This window comes from Anthonomus grandis, chromosome 4, assembly GCF_022605725.1.
Source record: "Anthonomus grandis grandis chromosome 4, icAntGran1.3, whole genome shotgun sequence".
Taxonomy (NCBI): Eukaryota; Metazoa; Arthropoda; class Insecta; order Coleoptera; family Curculionidae; genus Anthonomus; species Anthonomus grandis.
Window position 1 is genome coordinate 4,515,064 of NC_065549.1, and position 20,223 is coordinate 4,535,286.

Sequence of the window (20,223 nt, forward strand, 5' to 3'; positions counted from 1 at the left end):
ATTCACGTCATCTAAGAAAAAACCTAAACGGAAATATACGTCACTTTGCAAAAAAAAAACAAAAATGGCGCCCTTCATAATTTGGGCATATTATATCATTATACAGACCGATCAGCAACATGAATTTTCAAATATGCATATTACCTATTTAATAATGATAATTATATAATAATAATAATAATAATAATCTTTATTTAGCATAAATAGGTACATACAAAAACAACAAATTTCTCTAAAAATTAATAAAAATAAAAATACTAAAATACATTTAATATTAATAATAATGTTCATAAACTTAATTCAACAACATATTTATTCAGCAAGAGTACCATATAAGTAAGCAATATTTGTTGGATTGTAAAACCATGTATTTTTCTTTTCAGGCAGTTATGCCATAAATGGTGTATTTTTCTAATTTCAGGCATTAACAGTTTTTGAGAAAAAAACCACTGAAGAAATGCTCAATTGCCTAAAAATCTTGAATTGTGCACGAACGCTAATTTCGAACTACTTAACGTAGAGATTTTTTCTTGCAGCTATCAAATATTTTTTTTCTATTTTTACAGTCTACAATTCCTGACAGTTACGTCAATAATTACTTATTTTAAATTAAAGGCACTCGATCTATGCTATGATATTTTTTCAGGCAGTTTACACATGAATTAAGGAGAGTCATCGGCAGCAGTGTGATTTTTTTGTGATCTATCCAAAGCATTTGACTGTGTGGATCATGGAATACTGTTATCTAAGCTCGATAAATATGGTTTTAGGGGCGTAGCGTTGCGATGGCTTGAGTCCTATCTAGACAGAAGATACGTACTTAGAAGGTTACAGTGTCTGGGCGTTTGTCTGCTTCTAGATCCCTGAAATGCGGCGTTCCCCAGGGTTCAGTGTTGGGACCACTGTTATTTTTACTGTATGTGGATGACTTGAGTTCATTGAAACTGCAGGGCAAGGTGGTTCAGTTTGCTGATGATACCACCATACTATGGAGCCATAAAAATTCTGATTATATTAAGACTTGTATCCTTGAAAACCTTCAGATTTTATCAGAGTGGTGTGCTTCCAACAGGCTCGTGTTTAATGTAAGTAAGACGTCTATTATGGGGTTTATGTGCGATGTTCAAGGTCTGATGTTTGACGAAAATTCCCTCTTGCAGAATAAAGAGTGCTGCAAGTTCCTAGGAATTACCATTGATGGTCGCCTTCGGTTTGAAGATCATATTTTACATTTAGCTGGGAAATTACCTTCTGGATGTTTTGTAGTAAGAATGGCAAAACAAGAGCTGGGAGGGGTAGTTACACGTTCAGTGTACTTTTCACTTATTGAATCTCATATTTGGTATGGCTTGCGTTTTTGGGGTTTAACCAATAAGGGGCTACTTAACATTGTCTTTGTTATTCAAAAAAAAGCAGTTAGATACCTGTGTTCTGCTAAGTTAAGAGATTCTTGCAAACCCCATTTCTGAAAAAAGCCTAACTCTTTTTTCACTCTTTATCTTAGAAACAGCTGCTCTTATTCACAAAATTCCCAAACTACCCTCTGACACTGGCCATTTGACTCTTCGTGTAAATGATGTTCCCCTACCTATTCCTACGTCTTCCCTTACCAAAAACTCATTAATTCATTTTTACATAAGTAAAAAAAAATACAATCATGTTCCTCTATGTGTTAGACATATATTGGATGTTAAGAAATTTAAAAGAGAATTCAGAAGAAAAAAGTCGCTTTTATTGGCTAAGGCATATTATAATCTGGATGACTTTTTTAATGATAGGTTTTAACCTTGGACATGTTGGAAAGTTTTTTTTTCCTTTTTTCTTCTCTAGTTTTGTCAACAAGTTTACCTTTATTTAGTAATTGATTGTTTTATTTAGTTATCTTTAATTCAAGTATGTTCAAAAAGTTTTGTCTTCTTGTGCTTAAATTTGTTCATTGTTTTGTCAGTTTTTGAAATTGTATTTTTGTTTTGTTTTTTTAACTTGTAGGATGCTTGTACACAAGATTATTCTTACGTAATATAGCACATTTTTCTTTCTTTCTTTCTTCTCTTAAGCCTAAAATAAATTACTCATTTTTAATTCCAGGCATTTAATCTATAAATTTTTTAATTCTAGATATAATTTTACTTGCAGCTTTTTTCATCATTTCAGGCAGTTTTGTATTCGAGTTGGCACTTAACCTATATATTGATTGCTCTTGCCACATGGTTAGGTCATAAATTATTCAGAATTTACGGATAATTGTGTTTTAGCAATGATTTTTTTTTTACTTAATAGCAACTTAACAAGCAATAATTATTTTTTAATTTCGAGTACTTTGTCTATGAATTTTTCTGTTATTGAACGAATTTTTATATAAAGAATTTTTTTTTTCATTTTAGCCAGTTAATTGTAGCTACTATTCCAGGCAGTTAATGCATAAATGATTTTAAGTTTTAATTTAAGGCACTTATGCATATTTGTGTCCAAGCGTTTGACCCTTAAATTATATACTTTTTTTATTTTAAAAATATTCCTATGGTTGCCACTCAAATTACGAGACAGTTTTACCACTAACCAAAACTCTTTATTTCTACTCTCGACACGTGTTTCGCTAACGATTTTAGCATCTTCGGGAAAAGATTAAAACACTTTTAATCTAAGCCAGTAATTATGGTATGCAATTTCAATGTCAGAGAGTCGAGGAATTTTTTTAAGTATTCCCGGCAATTGACCCGTAATTATATGTCGTCTTTACAAGCAGTTGAGCTGTAAATCTTCATTTTTGTCAATTTTAGGCAGTTAATTAGTTTTCAAATATTCCAGGCAGTTAAGTCAAAAATAATTATACAGGGTGTCCCATTAGTGCGATAACGGACGATAGCTCCTTATACAGTGATACAAAAAAAAATTTTTATACAAAGTTACTTTACTGTCTAAGGTGCATAACATAAAAATATTTTTGGATATACTTTTTTACTTTAAATGGAACACCCTATATTTTATTGCATTTTTGGATTGCTTTAAAAATTCTGCATATCTAGTCAATAAAATACTGCACTTTAGTATTTTATCAAAACGTCGATTTTGCACGTCTCCATAAAAACAAAAATAATTCACTCATTTGGGATCCTACAAGCCAAATTTTTTGTAGGTTGTTAGTGACAACTTAGACTTACTTTATGGTCCTATAAGAATTTGATAATATTCTACAGGGTGTTCGCAATACTTTATCCAAAACCAAAAAATGTAAACAACCATATCTTATTTTTTTCAAATGGAATGACCCATATTTTTTTATCTTAAAATGTTCACAATGTGATAAGCTTTTTTTTTTTGTTAAGCATGTCCTATACCTATCTGTAATAGTTATCGAGTTTTTTACACTTTTTCCTAATTTCGCCCTTAAAATCCACAATAGTCGCGTTTTAATTTAAAAGAAGTTTGCTTAGTTGGCCATGGAAATAACAATTGCACAAAAATCAAGCAATTACTTTGACAGAAGATTTAGTTTGTCAGTTTATCAGATATGGTGAAAATGATTTACTGTTTGGGTGCAAGTGAGAAAAATTGTTTACTGGCAAGCAGAGTTTATGCACAGAGATATCCGGATGCGGAACGACATCCAAATCGATTGGCATTTGAAAGACTAAAGGAGAGATTTGAAAGAACTGGAAATTTAAATTATGAAATGTCACAAAGACAAAAAACAGGGGCAAATCCACAAAATGAAATGCTTGTTATGCAAGCCCTAGTAGAAAATCCGCATGTCTCTTGTAGGCAAATTGAAAGGCAGTTGGACATTAAAAAATCCACTGTTAATAGAATCACCCGGAAACATAAATTTCATCCATATCACGTACAGCTTGTACAAGAATTAAGCGATCAAGATTTTGATGATCAAGTTTTGGTATAGACGATGCTTGATAAAAGATATGCAGAATTTTTAAAGCAATCCAAAAATGCAATTAAATATAGGGTGTTCCATTTAAATTAAAAAAGTTGTGTATCATATCACATTTATGAATCACCCTGTATATCCAAAAATATTTTTATGTTATGCACCTTAGACAGTAAAGTAACTTTGTAAAAAAAATTTTTTTTGTATCACTGTATTAAGGAGCTATCGTATGTTATCGCACTAATGGGATACCCTGTATATATATTTTTTTTAATTTTAGGCACTGCCTTTCAATTTGTCTTTTTTCTTTAATTTCTGATACTCTACCGATTCTACCACTTGAGGCAACTGAACCATTATTTTTTTTAATTTCAGGCACCTAACCTATAAATTTTTTTTTAAATTTAGACATGACAATTTTGCTACTAAACAAAAAATTTTTTTGTTTAACTCATAGGAGCAAAATGCTCATATCTCTGATCTAAAGTTAAAGACTTAAGATTTGAAACATAAATTCCTCTAAGAAAATCATTGGACACCTGTTTTAGCGTATTTCGAAAGAATAAAAAAAAAACTAAAAAACAGTTTTGCAAGTTAAAAAAAAATTGTTTAATTTTAAGGAGCTCCGAATGCAAAATGCTCAGATTTTTGAACTCTCTAAAGTTAGAGACTTGAAATTTGGAACCTAAATTCTTATGATAAAATCATTGGATACCTATTTTAGCGTTTTTGCAAAAAATTAAAAATAAATTTAAAAAAATAGTTTTGCAAGTTGCAAAAAAAATGTTTGTTTAATTCAAAAGGACGAAATGCTCATAACTCCGAACTCTATAAAGTTAGAGGCTTGAAATTTGGAACATAAATTCTTCTAATAAAATCATTCGACACCTATTTCAGCGTTTTTCCAAAAAATAAAAAATAAATATAAAAAAACAGTTTTGCAAGCTTACAAAAATATGAATTTTATTAAATTCAAAGGAACAAAATGTTCATATCTCTGAATTCTATAAAGTTAGAGACTTGAAATTTCGAATATAAATTATTCTTATAAAATCATCACACAACTATTTCAACTTTTTTCCAAGAAATTAAAAATAAATGTGAAAAAACAGGTTTGCAAGTCGAAAAAAATTAAAGATAAATAAATCCACAGGTACAAAATCTTCATATCTCTAAACTTGATAAAGTTAGAGACTTGAAATTTGAAACATAAATTCTTCTAATAAAATCACTAAACACCTATTTCAGCGTTTTTGCAAAAAATTAAAAAAAAAGTGAAAAATGAGTTTTGCAAATTAAAGGAAAAACTTTTTTTTTAATTTATAAGGTCAAAATGCTCATATTTCTGAACTGAATAAAGTTAGAGACTTGAAATTTGAAACATAAATTCTTCTAGTAAAATCAGTGGACACCTATTTCAGCGTTTTTTTTTTAAATTAAAAATAAATATGAAAAAATAGTTTTGCAAGTTGAAAAAAAAACATTTTTCTTTAATTCAAAAGGACCAAATGCTCATAACTCTGAACTCTATAAAGTAAGAGACTTGTAGGAATAAAGATTCCTCTAATAAAATCAGTGGGTATCTATTTTAGCGTTTTTCCAAAAAATTAAAAATAAATATAAAAAAATAGTTTTGCAAGTTGAAAACATTTTTGAAAAAATATTTTTTTTGTTTAATTGAAAAGGACGAAATGCTTATAACTCTGAACTCTATAAAGTTAGAAACTTGAAATTTGGAACATAAATTCTTCCAAAAAGATCATTGGACACCTATTTCAGCGTTTTACTAAAAAATTAAAAATAAATATGAAAAAACAGTTTTGCAAGTTAAAAAAGAATCTTTTTTTTAATTCTAACGAACAAATTGCTCATATCTCTGAGCTCTATAAAGTTAGAGACTTGAAATTCGGCACATAAATTCTTCTAATACAATTATTGGACACCTATTTCAGCGTTTTTGCCAAAGATCAAAAATAAATATGGAAAAATTGTTTTGCAAGTTGAAAAAAAAAATTTTTTGTTTAATTCAAAAGGACGAAACGCTTATAACTCTGAACTCTATAAAGTTAAAGACTTGACATTTGGAATATAAATTCCTCTAATAAAATCAGTGGGTACCTATTTCAGGTTTTTTTTTTTTAAATTTAAAAGAAAAAGTGAAAAATGAGTTTTGCAAATTAAAGCAAAAATTTTTTTTAAATTTATAAGGTTAAAATGCTCACATCTATGAACTTAATAAAGTTAGAGACTTGAAAATTGATACATAGGTTCCTCTAAGAAAATCATTGAATACTCGTTTCAGCGTTTTTCCAAAAAATAAATAATAAATATGAATAAAACAGTTTTGCAAGCTTACAAAAATATATATTTTATTAAATTCAAAGGAACAAAATGCTCATATCTCTGAACTCTATAAAGTTAGAGACTTTAAATTTTGAACATAAATTCTTCTAATAAAATTATTCGACACCTATTTCAGCGTTTTTCCAAAAAAATAAAAATAAATATAAAAATATAATTTTGCAAGATGAAAAAAAAAATTTTTGTTTAATTCAAAAGGACGAAATGCTCATAACTCTGAACTCTATAAAGTTAGAGACTTGAAATTTGGAACATAAATTCTTCCGATAAAATGATTGGATACCTATTTCAGCGTTTTTCCAAAAAAAATTAAGAAATAGTGAAAAATTAGTTTTGCAAGTTAAATAAAAACATTTTTTGTTTAATTCAAAGGGAAAAATGATCATATCTATGGACTTCTTCTGGATAAAATTAGAGACTTGAAATTTGAAACATAAACTCTTCTAATAAAATTATTAAACACCTATTTAAGCGTTTTTCTAAAAAAAAAAAAAAAAGTAAAAAACAATTTTGCAATTTTAAAAAAAAATATTTAATTTAAAGGAATAAAATGAGTATATCCATGGCTTTTATAAAGTTAGAGACTTGAAATTTCGAACGTTAATTCCTCTAATAAAATCATCAGACACCTATTTTAGCATTTTTTCAAAAAATATACAAAACAAGCGAAAAAACACTTTCGCAAGTTAAAAAAAAATAAAAAATAAATAAAGGGACAAAATGTTCATTTCTCTGTACTGAAGAGAGTTAGAGACTTAAAATTTTGAATATAAATTCTTCTAATAAAAACACTGGGTACCTATTTTAGCGTTTTTCCAAAAACTATACAAAAAGTGAAAAAACAGTTAATTTGCAAGTTATTTTTTTTAAATTCGAAGAACAAAATGCTCATATCTCGGAACTTAATAAAGTTAAAGAGACTTGAAAATTGGAACATAGGTTCCTCTAAGAAAATTATTGGATACACATTTCAGCGTTTTTCCAAAAAATAAATATGAAAAAACAGTTTTGCAAGCTTACAAAAACATATATTTTTTTAAATTCAAAGGAACAAAATGCCCATATCTCTGAATTCTATAAAGCTAGAGACTTGAAATTTCGAATATAAATTATTTTAATAAAATCATCACACAACTATTTTAGCTTTTTTGCAATAAATTAAAAATAAATATGAAAAAAACAGGTTTGCAAATCGAAAAAAATAAAAGATAAATAAATCCACAGGTACAAAGTCTTCATATCTCTGAACTTGTTAAAGTTAGAGCCTTGAAATTTGAAACATAAATTCTTCTAATAAAATCATTAAACACCTATTTCAGTGTTTTTGCAAAAAATTAAAAAAAAATATGAAAAAATAGTTTTACAAGTTGAAAAATAACATTTTTGTTTAATTCAAAAGGACGAAATGCTCATAACTCTGAACTCTATAAAGTTAAAGACTTGAAATTTGGAACATAAATTCTTCTAATAAAATAACCAGACACCTATTTTAGAATTTTTCCAAATAATACACAAAACAAGCGAAAAAACAGTTATGAAAGTTTAAAAAAAATTAAAAAATAAATAGATTCAAAGGAACAAAATGTTAACACTTAAAATTTCGAATATATATTCTTCTAATAAAATCATTCCACACCTATTTCAGCGTTTTTGCAAAAAAATATACAAAAAATTAGAAAAACACTTTTGCAAGTTAAAAAAAACATTTTTGGCTTAATTGAGACAAAATGCTCATATCTTTGAACTTGATAAAGATAGACACTTGGAATTTTGAACATAAATTCTGCGGATTAAATTATTGGATACCTATTTCAGCGTTTTTCCAAAAAATTTTATAAAATAGTGAAAAATCAGTTTTGCAAGTTAAAAAAAACATTTTTTGTTTAATCAAAGGGAAAAATGATCATAAGTATGGACTTGATAAAGTTAGACACTTGAAATTTAGAACATGAACTCTTCTAATAAAATTATTAAACACTTATTTAAGCGTTTTTCTAAAAAAATAAAAAAAAGTAAAAAACCAGTTTTGCAATTTAAAAAAAAAATGTTTAATTTAAAGGAATAAAATGAGTATATCTATGGCTTTTATAAAGTTAGAGACTTGAAATTTCGAACGTTAATTCCTCTAATAAAATCATCAGACACCTATTTTATCATTTTTTCAAAAAATATACAAAACAAGCGAAAAAACACTTTCGCAAGTTAAAAAAAATAAAAAATAAATAAAGGGACAAAATGTTCATTTCTCTGTACTGAAGAGAGTTAGAGACTTAAAATTTTGAATATAAATTCTACTAATAAAAACACTGGGTACCTATTTTAGCGTTTTTCCAAAAACTATACAAAAAGTGAAAAAACAGTTAATTTGCAAGTTATTTTTTTTTTAATTCGAAGTACAAAATGCTCATATCTCGGAACTTAATAAAGTTAGAGACTTGAAAATTGGAACATAAGTTCCTTTAAGAAAATTATTGGATACACATTTCAGCGTTTTTCCAAAAAATAAATATGAAAAAACAGTTTTGCAAGCTTACAAAAACATATATTTTTTTAAATTCAAAGGAACAAAATGCCCATATCTCTGAATTCTATAAAGCTAGAGACTTGAAATTTCGAATATAAATTATTTTAATAAAATCATCACACAACTATTTCAGCTTTTTTGCAAGAAATTAAAAATAAATATGAAAAAAAAGTTTTGCAAATTAAAGCATAACATTTTTTTTTATTTATAAGGTCAAAATGCTCATATCTCTGAATTTAATAAAGTTAGAGACTTGAAAATTGAAACATAGGTTCCTCTATGAAATTCATTAGATACTCATTTCAGCGTTTTTCCAAAAAAATTTAAGAAATAATGAAAAATTAGTTTTGCAACATAAAAAAAATATTTTTTGTTTAATTCAAAGGGAAAAATGATCATATCTATGGACTTGATAAAGTAAGAGACTTGAAATTTGGAACATAAACTCTTCGAATAAAATCATTGAACACCTATTACAGCATTTTTTTAAAAAAGTAAAAAATAAATAAAAAAACAATTTTGCAATTATTAAAAAAAAAATATTGTTAGTAAAAGGGTTAAAATGAGTATATCTATGGATTTGATAAAGTTAGAAACTTCAAATTTGGAACATAAGCTCTTCTAATAAAATCATTGGACACCTATTTTAGCGTTTTTCCAAAAAATATACAAAAAAAGTGAAAAAACAGTTTTGCAAGTTAAAAAAAAATTTTTTTGTTTAATTCAGATAAAATGCTCATATATCTTAACTCTATAAAGTTAGAGACTTGAAATTTCGAACATAAACTCCTCTAATAAAATTATCAAACACCTATTTTAGCATTTTTTCAAAAAATATACAAAACAAGCGAAAAAACACTTTTGCAAGTTAAAAAAAATAAAAAATAAATAAAGGGACAAAATTTTCATATCTCTGTACTGAAGCAAGTTAGAGACTTGAAATTTTGAATATAAATTCTTCTAATAATATCACTGGGTATCTATTTCAGCGTTTTTTAAAAACTATACAAAAAGTGAAAAAACAGTTAATTTGCAAGTTATTTTTTTTTAATTCGAAGTGACAAAATGCTCATATCTCTGAACTCAATAAAGTTACAGACTTGAAATTTAAAACATAAATTCCTCAAATAAAATCATCAGGTACCTCTAACAAATCACTTTTGTTTTTTGTAATTTCAGACACTTATAAGTTTTTCTTTCCTTTGAACTTTTATCAGTTTATTAACTCTGTCATTTCAAGCAATTAAAGCATAAATAACCACATTTTCGGTGTCAACTTTGAACCATAAAATGCGTTTTTAAATTTTTTCAAATTTTTTTCTTTAGTAGCGCCGACGCCGTCCTACGCTCCAGGAACGTCGCGACGTCCATCGAAACGGAAATCAGTGAACGTTTCGAATGCGAGTAGAGAAGCATCGTCCGCATCTACTCACCGTTCGGGTCCCCTCGTGAGGTTTCGTAAAAACAGTTCGGAGTCACATGCACGGCCGATTATTTAAATTAAAATTAATCATGAAAAAAATATTAAAAAATTAACTGTTTTTTATCCTCCTTTCACTCTAATGAACGGAATGTGCACTCGTGGTGTCTTTCACTTTTTATATGGTGGGTATCACTTTTGAACTATTGGGCATTTTATATGAAAAAAATGTGCTGATGTGATTAAATCAAAATCGTAAAGTTGCTAATTATAACGTAAACAAATCACGTATTATTAACTGTTTTGTTTTATTTTTTCTTTTTTTGCTTTTATGGTGTGTGTATATTAAGTGAGAAGATAAGCAACAGGTTCATTACTACCAAAAAAAAATAGTCCAAAATGTGTTTTTCTTATTCGTTATTTGTTGATTTAGCAGAAGTTTATTAACACGGGTCTTCGACTGTTTTTTACGTTTATTAGGGGAAGGTTGGGAAACTTCGACCGTTCAAGTGTATCCAATATTCTTTCCAGGTCAAAGTTGTTTTTTCCACATTTGCTTCCACTTAAAGCCAAATATAACAATCACTACTTAAGTAAACATTATGCAGTAAGTATTTTATTAAATTTACTGTTTCTTAATTCAGATTGGCATTTAGCAAATCTGTTCTCAGTAAAAGTTAAATATCTCAAAAAGTACTTAAGAAAAAAACATGAAGTAACTTGTGTTATATTAAGAAAATTTTGCTCGATAAATTTTATTTAAAACATAAATTAGGATGGGTAGAAGTTTCCAAGTTACATGGCTTAAAGTCCAGATACAGCTGAAAGTTCTTTTTTCCACTGTTGCTTTCACTAAAAAGCAAATATCTCAGAAACTACTTAAGCAAAAATTATGATGCAACTCGCGTTTTATTAATTGAACTATGTCCTATAAATTTTGTGAAAAGTAAAAAATGATACAGATAGAAGGTTGCCAGTTATAGGCCTTTAAGTCCAGATTGGCCCTATTCACAGTTAAAATCAAATATTTCAAAAACTACTTAAGAAAAAAATAAGATAAATTAAATTTTATTAGGTTAATAATAATACTCAATAGAATTTATGTAACATATAAAGGGATCCAGATAAAAGTTATGTAGCTCCAAGTCCAGGAACAGCTCAAAAGTACTTTTTCCCCACTTGTTTCCATTTAAAGGCAAATATATAAAAAACTACTTAAGTAAAAATTATGGTGCAAGTTGCGCTTTATAAAATAAACCGTGCCTTATAAATTTTGTTAAGGGTAAAAAGTGATCCAGATAATACTTTTCAAGTTATATGGCTTCAAGTCCAGGAACAACTCGGAGTTCTGTTTTCCAAATATGCTTCCATTAAACGCCAAATATATCAAAAACTACTTGAGTAAATATTATGGAGTAAGCTGCGTTTTATAAAATGAACTGTGCCTTATAAATTTTGTTAAGGGTAAAAAGTTATCCAGATAATGGTTTTCGAGTTATATGACTCTAAGTCCAGGAACAACTCACAGTTCTGTTTTTTAAACATGCTTCTATTAAACGCCAAATATATCAAAAACTACTTATATAAAAATTATCGTGAAAGTTGCTTTTTATAAAATGAACTGTGCCTTATAAATTTTGTTAAGGGTAAAAAGTGATCCAGATAATAGTTTTTGAGTTATATGGCTCCAATTCCGGGAACAACTCGAAGTTCTGTTATCCAAACATGCTTGCATTAAACGCCAAATACATCAAAAACTACTTGAGTAAAAATTATGGAGTAAGTTGCGTTTTATAAAATGAACTATGCCTTATGAATTTTGTTAAGAATAAAAAGTGATCCAGATAATGGTTTTCGAGTTATATGGCTCCAAGTCCAGGAACAACTCGGAGTTCTGTTTTCCAAATATGCTTGCATTAAACGCCAAATATATCAAAAACTACTTGACTAAAAATTATGGAGTAAGTTGCTTTTTATAAAATGAACTGTGCCTTATAAATTTTGTTAAGAATAAAAAGTGATCCAGATAATGGTTTTCGAGTTATATGGCTCCAAGTCCAGGAACAACTCGAAGTTCTGTTTTCCAAACATGCTTGCATTAAACGCCAAATATATCAAAAACTACTTGAGTAAAAATTATGGAGTAAGTTGCGTTTTATGAAATGAACTATGTTTTATAAATTTTCTTAAGGGTAAAAAGTGATCCAGATAATAGTTTTTGAGTTATATGGCTCCAAGTCCAGGAACAACTCGGAGTTCTGTTTTCTAGACATGCTTCCATTAAACGCCAAATATATCAAAAACTACTTGAGTAAAAATTATGGTGTGAGTTGCGTTTTATAAAATGAACTGTGCCTTATAAATTTTGTTAAGGGTAAAAAGTGATTCAGATAATTGTTTTCGAGTTATATGGCTCCAAGTCCAGGAACAACTCAAAGTTCTGTTTTCTAAACATGCTTCCATTAAACGCCAAATATATCAAAAACTACTTAAGTAAAAATTATGGAGTAAGTTGCGATTTATAAAATGAACTGTGCCTTATAAATTTTGTTAAGGGTAAAAAGTGATCCAGATAATAGTTTTTGAGTTATATGGCTCCAAGTCCAGGAACGACTCGGAGTTCTATATTCCAAATATGCTTGCATTAAACGCCAAATATATCAGAAACTACTTGAGTAAAAATTATGGTGTCAGTTGCGTTTTATAAAATGAACTATGCCTTATACATTTTGTTAAGGGTAAAAAGTGATCCAGATAATAGTTTTCGATTTATATGGCTCCAAGTCCAGGAACAACTCAAAGTTCTGTTTTCCAAATATGCTTCAATTAAATGCCAAATAAATCAAAAACTACTTGAGTAAAAATTATGGAATAGGTTGCGTTTTATAAAATGAACTGTGCCTTATAAATTTCGTTAAGAATAAAAAGTGATCCAGATAATGGTTTTCGATTAATATGGCTCCAAGTCCAGGAACAACTCAAAGTTCTGTTTTCCAAATATGCTTCCATTAAACGCCAAATATATCAAAAACTACCTAACTAAAATTTATGGAGTAAGTTGCGATTTATAAAATGAACTGTGCCTTATAAATTTTGTTAAGGGTAAAAAGTGATCCAGATAATAGTTTTTGAGTTATATGGCTCCAAGTCCAGGAATAACTCGGAGTTCTGTTTTCCAAACATGCTTCCATTAAATGCCAAATATATCAAAAACTACTTGAGTAAAAATTATGGAGTAAGTTGCGTTTTATAAAATGAACTGTGCCTTATAAATTTTGTTAAGGGTAAAAAGTAATCCAGATAATAGTTTTTGAGTTATATGGCTCCAAGTCCAGGAACAACTCGGAGTTCTGTTTTCCAAATATGCTTCCATTAAACGCCAAATATATCAAAAACTACTTAGGAAAAAATAAAGGTGTAAGTTGCGTTTTATAAAATGAACTGTGCCTTATAAATCTTGTTAAAAGTAAAAAGTTATCCAGATAATAGTTTTCGAGTTATATGGCTCCAAGTCCAGGAACAACTCGCAGTTCTGTTTTCTAAACATGCTTCCATTAAACGCCAAATATATCAAAAACTATTTGAGTAAAAATTATGGAGTAAGTTGCGTTTTATAAAATGAACTGTGCCTTATAAATTTTGTTAAGGGTAAAAAGTGATCCAGATAATAGTTTTTGAGTTATATGGCTCCAAGTCCAGGAATAACTCGGAGTTCTGTTTTCCAAACATGCTTGCATTAAACGCCAAATACATCAAAAACTACTTGAGTAAAAATTATGGAGTAAGTTGCGTTTTATAAAATGAACTGTGCTTTATAAATTTCGTTAAGAATAAAAAGTGATCCAGATAATAGTTTTCGAATTATATGGGTCCAAGTCCAGGAACAACTCGGAGTTCTGTTTTCCAAATATGCTTCCATTAAACGCCAAATATATCAAAAACTACTTAAGTAAAAATAATGAAGTAAGTTGCGTTTTATTAAATAAACTGTACTTTAGCAAACCTGATCTCAGCAAAACTCAAATATCTCAAAAACCACTTAAGAAAAAATTAGTAACTTACGCTTTATTATCGTTTTTGGCCACCACTGCTTAAATAGGCCGATATTTCCAAAATTTTTACATGAAATGGCTTAAACCTTAATGAATAATGCTAGAAAACATGTTTCTGAATATTATGCTTTTTATTTGATAAAAAAATCTTTATTAGTTTTTTGAGACTTTGAACTTAAAAGTCAAAGGTCTTCCTAAAGGTCAAACATGGATTTTAGGCATCACTGCTTAAAGTTCACAATATATAAGAAAATCTTGCCTGTATCATTCAGAACCTGAAGCAACATTTCTAGAAAACACTTTTCTTAATATTATGCTATAAATTTCATAAATGTAGCACCGTTAGTTTTTTAGAACATTGACTCTAAAGTAAGTAATCACTCTTAAGATGAAACACCGTTTTTGAGCACCACTGCTTAAATAGGCCGATATTTCCAAAATTTGTGCTTTAACTGGTTTGAACCTTAAGTAACATTTTTAAAAAACATGTTTCTGAACATTATGCTTTTTATTTAATAAGAATATTCGTATTAGTTTTTGCGATTTTGAACCTTTTAAAGCCAGAGGTCACCCAGAAGGTCAAACTTTGTTTTTGGGCACCAAGCAGTGGTGTAGGCCAATATTTTTAAAGATTTTACCTAAAATGGCTTATACATTAATAAAAAATTCTAGAAAACACGTTTCTGAATATGATGCTTTTTTACTTGATAAAAAAATCTTTATTAGTTTTTCCAATGTTGGGCTTTAAAATCAGAGGCCACATTCCAAACATGAATTTCAGGCACCACTGGTTAAAAACTCCGATATTTGAAAAATTATTGCCTGAAATGGTTAGAACCTGGAGCAAAATTTCGAGACAACACTTTTCTTAATATTATTCTTTTTATTTCATAAAGATAGCTCCATTGGTTTTTTAGAACTTGGATGCTAAAGTGAGTAATTACTCTTAAGATGAAACATCGTTTTTGGGCACCACTGCTTAAATAGGCTGATATTTCCAAAATTTTTGCCTGAACTGGTTTGAACCTTAACCAAAATATCTAGGAAACATGTTTCTGAATATCATGCATCTCTTTTGATAAAAATACATGCATTAGTTTCTGAGATCTTGGACTTTAAAATCAGAGGTCACCCTGAAGGTCAAACAGCTCAAATTTCACAATACTTCAAAAATTGTCTAGACCGTTGAGAACCAAATAGTTTCATTAGTTTTTTAGTAAGTATCTGTCACTTGATTTTGCAAATCCTTTGGGATATCATATTGTTACATTTTGATGATGAAAGTACTGCATTTTCTCCAGACAGTCCAAGTGACTAAGTTTATTTTTCCAGGCATTTATTAGCCATCAATTTATTCCTTCAGTTCAGACAGTTGAAGTAAGTGTTCCTCTTCAAACAGTTGCAGAGAAGTTCTTCCCGAGTAAATTATTGATTTTTCTAAGTAATAAAATACCAATTATCTAGTTGGTGATTTCTCTTCTAGACAGTTGACAACAGTAATTAGCAAGGCAATATAATGTTAAGACATTTTCCGGTATTGAAAAGCTGCAGTTGAATGTAAAAATATTACGAAAAAATTTTAAAAAAAAGAACGTTTTATTTATTTTTTCTCCATGCAGTTGAGAAAATAAATCAACATAAATTATTAAGTGCGCTCAGTTCGATTACCAACTCTATTTTCTCCCTTAAGTTTGTGGAAGTATTTTTTTTATTTAAGGCAGTGTAGTAAGTAGTTTTTTCGTTTTTTCAGGCAGTTCAAGAAAAGACATCATAGAAATATTTAGCACTTCCTTCTTTTTCAACAGTTGAAGAGAAGCATGACACTTAAAAATGCACAGTTGAAAAAACTACTTTTTAGTTTTTCCAGATAGTCTAGGTGACTTTATTTATTTGTCCAGGATTTATTAGTTCCAACAGTTTATTCCTTCAGACAGTTGAATAGGAACTTTAAGTAGTAACGTCTTGACTTTTATAGGCAATAATATAAAAATTAGTTTCTTGTTACTTTTTTCAAAAATTGCAAATAAATGCATAAATAGTAGAAAAAAGAACATAAAAAAATAATGTTTAATTTATTTTTAGGTTTTTGTCAACTAGTTTCAGTTTTTAATAGTTCAAGTAACTTTTTTAACTATTTTAGACAGTTAGTGAAAAGTGTTCGTTATTCCAAGCAGTTGAAAAAAAAAATTTTTTTCAATAGTAAAAAGAAAACAAAGTAACAAAAATGTCCTCGTCAACACGTTTTTTCATTTTATTACCTATAAAAGTAAATTATAAAATTACCTCAACTACCAGGAGGGGAAAATAATTTCAATAATCAATAATTTTCAACTATCTGTTGTAAGATTTTTCTTATACATATCAACCAAAAAACAAATTAAATACATAGACATCTTCAGGCTAATGAGGTAGTTTTTCCTTCTTCCAAGCAGTTGAAAATTTGTAATTTTACGTTAAAAGGTAAAGAACATGCCATGAAATTAACTGCCCAAAAACTCCACTTTTTACTTTCGGATTTCTATAGAAAAATAAATTCATAAATGACTTCAACTACCTGGGAATAATAACAAAAACTCAATCCCTACACTTCTCCTCAACCGTTTGACATAAATAATGAATAATTTTCAACTACCTGCATGAATTCCTGTTTACAATTTATATAATTACAGATCTCTTCAGACAGTAGAACAAAAAAAAACTATATAACAATTTCAGATGATCGTAGTATCTTCGTGTATCTTAGGCAGTGTGTCAATGAATGATCAACTGCCTGGAAGAAATTTAAAAAAAGACTTCGCCAACTATTATAGGCCCTTCAATAATTTGATAGATAAATATGTTTCATTGCAGTATGTTTTATTAATTTTTTAATATTACTTCGTCAATTACCACTCTTTAAACCAGTGACGAGAGAGCAAAAGAATCTCGCTTCATTCAACTCAAGAATACCTTACAAGGGCCACATACAACCCGACAGATTCCTCAATAACTTGCAGAACCTTCCATTTTGGTTTCAATAAATGATTGAAATTGATTTAATTAATGGATTTCGTCTTTGTGATGTTCCTGAAGTCACAAGGAACTTGGATACTTGCTTATATTAGAGTTTTTGCAACCTGATTATTATTTCATACATCTGCTTATTCTTAATTCATTATCTGGTAGATCTGGTAGAAAATCACTATTAGAAGAGTTGTGGTGCTATAGATCACAATCGATATTTTTGGTTTGATTGATTTTAAGGGTTTGTTGGTTGTTAAACATTTAGTCTTTGGAAATTATTCCATGTCGGTTCAGCCAGAAATCACCATTCGATTATTCATAGTTAATTTCTAATGCGTAAATGTTAATAAATAATGTTCTTGTATTATATTAAGGCAGTCGTATTGTTGAACAATTTATCAACTTTTTGTTACTGTTGCTTATAACTGGTGAAAAAAATGTGATTTCATTGTAAAAACATTACTGCAAAAAGCTGCATTCCAATTATTGAACAAGTCTCTAGGCAAATTAGTTGAAGAGCCTAAAACTTCTCACTTATTTTATGAATTAATATAATTTAATATATGGCATTATTGCTAATACTATGAATTAATCCAAGCAACTAGCCACAATTTCTGATTTAAATTGAGGTTTGATATGTCCGATGATGTTTCTTGATTTGGCAAAGGCTTTTGACACTGTCACAACTAAAAAAATAGCATATAATTGAGTTATCAAATCAGTTACTTGAAATATTTCTGCAAAATAAAACACTGGGTGTTATATTTAGTTTTAGTCACGTAGTCTAGTATGGTGTGCCAGTTTTAGCAGGTAACGCAATTGATAAATGAATACTATGTTTTAAAGCAAAATTGACAGATGAAAATTTCAAGATGGCTGCTGCACGCCATCTTGGAAAATTAAATGGAAAGGGTGGTCTTGTAGCACATCATTTTGAAGGTCCTGACGAGTACTTTATAACCCTAGAATATAAATTGATATATTGATATCATTTAATAATTACCTGAATACATTAACATTTAACTTGATATATAGAATAAATACATTGATTTCAATTGAGAAGATGCTGGAAATGGTTTACTTGAACTTCTTGACATAAGAACAGTCAGTACGAAATTTGACACCGAACATTTTCAAATACACCAACATCGATAGTTCTACAAATATTCGTAATTGTCTGTCGTAAATCCAGGAGAAAACACTGGAGCAGATTCGGTTTCGTACACCTTTTGCGTCAAATAGTCGTCGAGGATCTGTGGAATGGCCAGCTCGCTCGCCAGATTTGACACCTCTAGACTTTTTTTTATGGGTAATTATTAAATGTACCACCATTTTGTCGTAGGTAAAGATATTGAATTTATATTCTAGGGTTATAAAGTACTCGTTAGGAACTTCAAAATAATATGCCATAAAACCACATTTTCTATTTATTCCTTTTCCAAGATGGCGCCCAGCAGCCATCTTAAAATTTTCTTCTGTCAATTTTGCTTTAAAACATCGTATTCATTCATCAGTTGCATTACCTCAAGTTTCAATTATTTTAATTGGTCCGTTTAAAAAATAAAGAGGGGGGGGGGGCATGAAAGAAAAGCACTGTATCTTAGTTAAGGAAATATTAACTCTTTTATTTCAATAGTAATTAAGTAAAATATTTAGAAAAGGATGAAAACTAAGTCTTAAGACAATGCTTAATTTAGCCAATATTTCCAAAAATTTTACCTGAACTGAATTAAGCCTTAAATGACATTTAAAAAGCAGACTTACTTGAGTATTACGCTTTTTATTTGATGTAAGTTATTGACATTCTTCGCTCTAAAGTATGCACATCAGACATTATCCTTAAACATCGTTGCAAACAGACATCGAGAAAAACCAAATTTAATTTTATATAATTTAAAACAGGCAAACCCGCTCTCAATAAAAGTCAAATATCTCAGAAACTACTTTATTAAAAAATGTCAATTAAAATGCGTTATACTAAAAAAATGATGCTTAATAGATTTTATTCAGGATATAAAGTGATTCAGATGAAAGTTTCCAGGTTTTGGCTGCAAGTCCAGGAACAGCTTAAAGCTACTTTTTCCAAACATGCTTCCAATAAAAGCCAAATTATTCAAAAACTACTTAAGTAAAAAGTATGAAGTAAATTACGCTTTATTAAATAGACTGTATCCTTTAAATTTTGTTAAGGGCATAAAGTGATCCCGTTATAGGACTTTAAGTCTAGATTGCTCTTTAGCAAACCTACTTTCATTCACACCCAAATATCTCAAGAACCACTTGAGGAAAAATTGTAAAATAAATTGCATTATCCAAAACAAAAGTCAGGGTTTCATTAAACATATGTATATATATTTTTCTAAAAAGCTACACGTGTTTCGCTCTTATGGAAGAATCATCAGGCACCTAGTCATAAACAAATCACATTACAAATGTTGTAACGTGATCTGTGTTTTTTGCGTGCTCTCTTGAAGAAAGAATGAATGATATGTTGCAAATTGCAATATACTAAGAAAATAGTAGTGCAAAGCGATCCAGGTCCCAAGTCCAGAAAACCAATGCTTAACAATGTTTTCACTTACTAAAACCTACTACTGCTTACTACCATATTTCAAATTCAATATTTCCAGACGGTGGCGCATGTAATTTCGAATCCAGACCAGATCGCACTAAATACATCTGTATAGTGTAAATCGGAAAGTATTTTTGGCATTTTCTACGACATAAATTTATCATAAAATTGTAGGTGTACAAAAACAAAAAAATATTTTGAAGCGGCGCTTCGCTTCTGGATGTTAAACTAAAATTAGATTATCGTAGGGGAACTGAGGGTAAAAACAACCATTTGTTAATGTTCCTTTCAATATATTTTTAGTCCAATTAAGTGCGTGGAATACTATTTAAACTTACATGAAATCTACCATGGATCTAAGAAGAATACTCTCCTGCAATAAATGCTAATGAGGTTTATATTAGTAGA

At 28.8% G+C, this 20,223-nt stretch overlaps 1 protein-coding gene and 1 long non-coding RNA gene across 2 annotated transcripts in view; one reads left to right on the forward strand and one right to left on the reverse strand.

The window, feature by feature from the left end:
- LOC126734852 (uncharacterized) overlaps positions 1-20,223 on the reverse strand; it is a 93,621-nt gene that overhangs the window by 49,237 nt on the left and 24,161 nt on the right. The gene's annotated exons all lie outside the window — the stretch shown is intronic.
- Positions 10,168-20,223, forward strand: part of LOC126734834 (high affinity cAMP-specific and IBMX-insensitive 3',5'-cyclic phosphodiesterase 8) — a 108,683-nt gene continuing 98,627 nt past the window's right edge. The window contains exon 1 of the mRNA XM_050438600.1: positions 10,168-10,373. The gene's annotated coding sequence lies outside the window, so the exon portion shown is untranslated. The remainder of the gene's footprint in view (positions 10,374-20,223) is intronic.